The sequence below is a fragment of the Ostrea edulis genome, chromosome 6 (genome assembly GCF_947568905.1).
Source record: "Ostrea edulis chromosome 6, xbOstEdul1.1, whole genome shotgun sequence".
NCBI classification, from domain to species: Eukaryota; Metazoa; Mollusca; class Bivalvia; order Ostreida; family Ostreidae; genus Ostrea; species Ostrea edulis.
Genome location: NC_079169.1, coordinates 67,462,556 through 67,467,350, shown reverse-complemented (window position 1 = coordinate 67,467,350; position 4,795 = coordinate 67,462,556). Strand labels below are relative to the sequence as shown.

The 4,795-nt window shown below is 39.0% G+C and overlaps 1 pseudogene; it reads left to right on the top strand.

The window, feature by feature from the left end:
* Positions 1-308: 308 nt before the first annotated feature.
* LOC125647325 (uncharacterized) lies at positions 309-1,028 on the top strand (annotated as a pseudogene).
* Positions 1,029-4,795: the final 3,767 nt, after the last annotated feature.

Sequence of the window (4,795 nt, the reverse complement as noted above, 5' to 3'; positions counted from 1 at the left end):
ATTAGTAGTGTGTCTTAGGTGTTCTAAAACTGATCAACTGGGGAAGGAGGTCACAATTATGTTCAATAGGCAGGGCTCAAGTATTTGCTCTGTTCAAGCTATCACCAATTTTTTGCAAATAAGACCTCAATTTACACAGGACCTTTGTTTTGCCATTTTGGAGGGAAGCCACTTACACGATATCAATTTTCGGCAGTTTTAGATAGAATTATTATGGCTATTGGCTTGGATAAGAAAAGTCTCATTCTTTTAGGATAGGGGCTGCAACAGTTGCAGCAGACAAGGGGTTTTCAGATGAAGAGATTAAAATGGCTGGTAGATGGAAGTCCACTGCTTTTCAAGCTTATATTAGATCCCCACTTACTCCAGCATCTCCTACATCTTAAGTTTTCACAAATTTTGGTATACATTACAGGCTGTGTAAAAACAGACAGAATAATAGTTTGGATAGTCGGTTCATCAATGATAAAAAAGGCATCAATAGCGGCAAGAAATAGACCGGGGGGGGGGAGCTTAGGCCTGAATCAAAGAGGAGTAGATATTTGGTGGCAGGGGTATGGCGGCCTAAAATTCATACACCTGGTCAAATAAGTCAGATACTTGGCCACCTTAGAGGACCCCCCTAAATATTTGCTTATCCATTGTGGGCCAATGATTTAGGCCAATCTAAACTCCAGAGCTTATTGCATAGAATCAAAGCTGACATTAAATTGCTTCCAGGTATATTCCCTCACACCACACTTATTTGGTCCTTCCTTCTCCCACGTATTTCTTGGAGACACTCTCAAAATTTAAGGGCTATAGAGCAGGCTAGGAATAGGTTGAACAGGTGGGCAGCCAATCAGGTGTTCGCTTGTGGGGGGAAAATTCTCACCCACCCCCAATTCATAGGGAAACCAGCATAACTCTATCACCCAGACGGGACTCATTTATCGGACTTGGGAAATTATATTTTTCTTAGCAATACCCAAGGGGCCCTAGAATATTTCGCAAATGGGGGAGAAAGCAAAGAGTTTCATTGTAAATAAATTAAGGTAGGCATTCAGACTGGGGGATGGGGTTATTTTAGGCAATGGCACAGTGGTCGGTTTTATTGAAGGTTTCTACCCCCACCATGTGGCGGTGGGTTCACTGAATAATTTTCTGCAATTGCACAAATCTAATCAGGTTGCCCATATGGCCAAATCGTCACCATCAAGTTGGTTGTGAAAATATACGTTGACTGTTGATGATGGTTGAATGTTAATTTGACAGTTTAATTTCATTTTATGTAAATAATTAAGAGTTGAATACTTGTGTGTTGTATGTGTCGGTAGCATGATAGAGATCAACCCAGCATGTTACTTGCCCTTTCGGACGACGCATATGTTGTTGTTGGGGGTGAGCCCTGTTGTTGGGCGATCCCACAGTTTTTGTTTCTTACTGCTGTGGCAATATATTCCATACAATAAACCCATACATTTACATGTGTTTTTATTCTGAAAAAGACAATGGTGGTGGGACTGATACGTCTTTGATAATTGAACTTAATTTCTTAAGAAGGAAACCTAAGCGAACTCATATAATTTTTCTAATCATTTGTTAGGTAAACACGTTACATAATTTGGTGGCAGCGGTTAAAGGAAAATTAAGTTTCATTGTTAGTTTTGATCATTGATATTGCTGTATAGGCATCACTGTTGTTTTTCTTTGTTGACGGAGACATTCTAATCTCGACGAAATTAACAGAGAAAGAACTCTGTTTGAGAAACAGTTAGCGGAAGTAAAAAGTGAGAGTTTTGATATGCGTAACACTACAAAAACAGCAAGTGCTGATGTAGAGTCGGGTAAAACTTTTACCCCTGTGTTACATCCTGACACACGACCTCGAGACTCGTGATTTGTGTCTCATAGAACATCTGAAATAGATTATCATGGTGATGTCAAACCTAAACTACGCTCGACTGAAAGAGTTAGATTTCAAATTGATGATACAGAACGCGGCACTGAAGATGTCTCATACAGTAATGTTGAACACGGTAACCATGATTATTTTAGTCAATCGTCAACACCTATTTCTCAGTATTTGCCGGAATCAAATATAACACGCCGACGAAATATTCTGGGATACAACACTGCGAATCTAGACGACAGGATCAACAATATTGGTTTTACAGACATAGAAGACAAGAAATTAAAATCTAACATTAAGCCAGCAACATTTGATGGCACGGGATCTTGGCTATATTATAGATTTGATGCATGTGCCATGTTAAATAGATGGACAGAACGTGATAAAGGTCTCTGTTTAGCAGTTTCCCTACGTGGACAAGCACAAGGTGTGCTGGGAAACTTTCCTGTCACACATAAGCATGACTACACATTACTAATTAATGCATTAGAAGAAAGGTTTGCACCCTCAAACCAAAATGAATTATATGGAACCCAGCTGCAATAGCGTAAATTAAAAAGCCACAGAAACGTTGCTAAAACTAGGTCAGTCTATTATAAGACTCACTAACTTAGCCTATCCAACGGCTTTAGGAGATGATGAATTAAAGAGACCTTGGCAAAAGAGAAGTTCATCGATGCTCTTTTGGTTTCTAATATGGGACTGAGAGTAAAGCAAATCTAAACAATGCAATAAGACATACCGTGGGACTAGAAGCGTTTGTAAAATCGGATCGTAAAGTGCTAGAATCACAAACTCATTTACGACTAATGCACTCAGAAAAAGCAGATACTAGTAAAACAAATCATACTGGTGTTGATTCTTTTAAGGCTATTGACCTGCTGGGTTTGAAAGACGAAATAGCGAAACTTCGAAAGGAAGTTAGTGAATTAAAGGCTAATACTTCGAGGACTGGTACATACAAGAAAGTAGCAACTAATCCACATAACAGGCGATGTTATTTGTGTGGATCAGAATATCATTATCGTGCTGACTGCCCACAAGAGGTAAAACAGACCAATAATAAGTCAAGTAATCTAAATAAGAAACACCACAAACAAAGCGCATTCAAGAGCATTACCTCTAAAAGAGAGCAAATAGGCGCCAACCTAAATGACCCAGAAGCTGGCATGTATGTAAGAGCCAATGTTCACGGGGTAGAAACAAATTTGCTTATTGATACGGGAGCTACATTGTCAGTGTTGTCCAATAGAATTTATCAAGTTATAGAAAAGAAACCACTATTGTATCACCCTGATCAAATAGTCGCCTCTGCGACTGGAACCGATCTGTTTGTCATAGGAAAAACGTCTCTCAATATTAGCTTGGGCAATGTCATCTGCAATCAAGATGTCATAGTAGCGGATTTATCTTTAGACGGTGTTATTGGATTGGTTTTTATGAGGAAATATGATTGTACAATTGATATCATGAAAGGGAATTTTAAGGTTGGCGACAAATGCTACAATGTTGAATTAGTCGGTTACTTAGGTTGTTTCAGAATCACTTCAAAGGAAGTTGTCAATATTTCGGCAAGAAGTGAAGTCGTGACATATTGCTTTGTCATAAAACCACACGAGTATTGTCAAGCGAAGGACGTTTTAGGTTTAATTGAACCTTCAGAACGATTTCTCAGATCGGGAAAAGCATTAGTAGCGAGAATAGTGGGCTACATAAAGGATGGGGAAGTGCCAATTCGTATGATGAATCCTTCTCATGACTATCAAACAGTGTATCCAGGTACATTTGTTGCAACGTTGAGAACAGTTGAAACTGTATATGATACCCCACCCATTCACAGTACAAGTAGCAGTGAAAAATGTAGCGATCTACCTGCTCACCTGCAAGACGTTTTCCAAAGATCTAAATCTAAGTTGACTACTGATGAGACATTTAAATTAAAACAAATCTTACTTGATTATGGCAACATATTTGCCACATCAGATAAAGATTTGAGACGTACTGCATTAGTGAAACACACAATCGACACCAACAATGCTCGACCGTTGAAAGAGCCCCCTAGAAGAATACCACATCATTTAGAGGATGAAATGAACAAACAAGTGGGTGACTTGCTTAGCAGAAATATAATAGAAGAATCCAATAGTCCTTGGGCATCGGGTGTAGATTTAGTGAAAAAGAAAGATGGTTCATTACGGTTTTGTGTGGATTACAGGCGTCTGAATGCTGTCACAATTAAAGATGCTTACCCATTACCACGCATAGACGATTCACTAGTCTCGCTGGAGCAAAATGGTTTTCCACTCTTGACCTGTGCTCAGGTTACTGGCAGGTTGGCATGGATAAAGCGGATAGACTAAAACGGCATTTGCGACAAAGCGTGGACTATTTCAATTTAATGTCATGCCATTTGGCCTATGAAACGCCTCCGCAACTTTTGAAAGACTGATGGAGTCTGTATATTGAGTGGGTTGCAATGGCAAATATGCTTGATATACCTTGACGATATTATCGTAATGGGTACATCGTTTGACATGTTGAATAATCTAACAAAGATATTTGATAGACTATTATCAGCTAATTTGAAATTAAAGGCAAAGAAATGTCACTTGGTTCATAAAACTGTGCAATTTCTCGGATACGTGGTATCAGAAGATGGAGTCACGAAAGATCCTTCAAAAAGTGATGTAGTGAGAAATTAACCGACTCCACAAACTCTTACGGAAGTGAAACGTTTTCTTGGCCTTTGCAGTTACTATAGGCGTTTTATTTCAAACTTGTCTGCAAAAGCAAAGCCACTTAACAGATTGACTAAAAAGGGTGTAAATTTTAAATGGACTGACGATTGTCAAGCATCATTTGATTGTTTACGTCATGCACTCATATCTGCACCGATACTAGCCC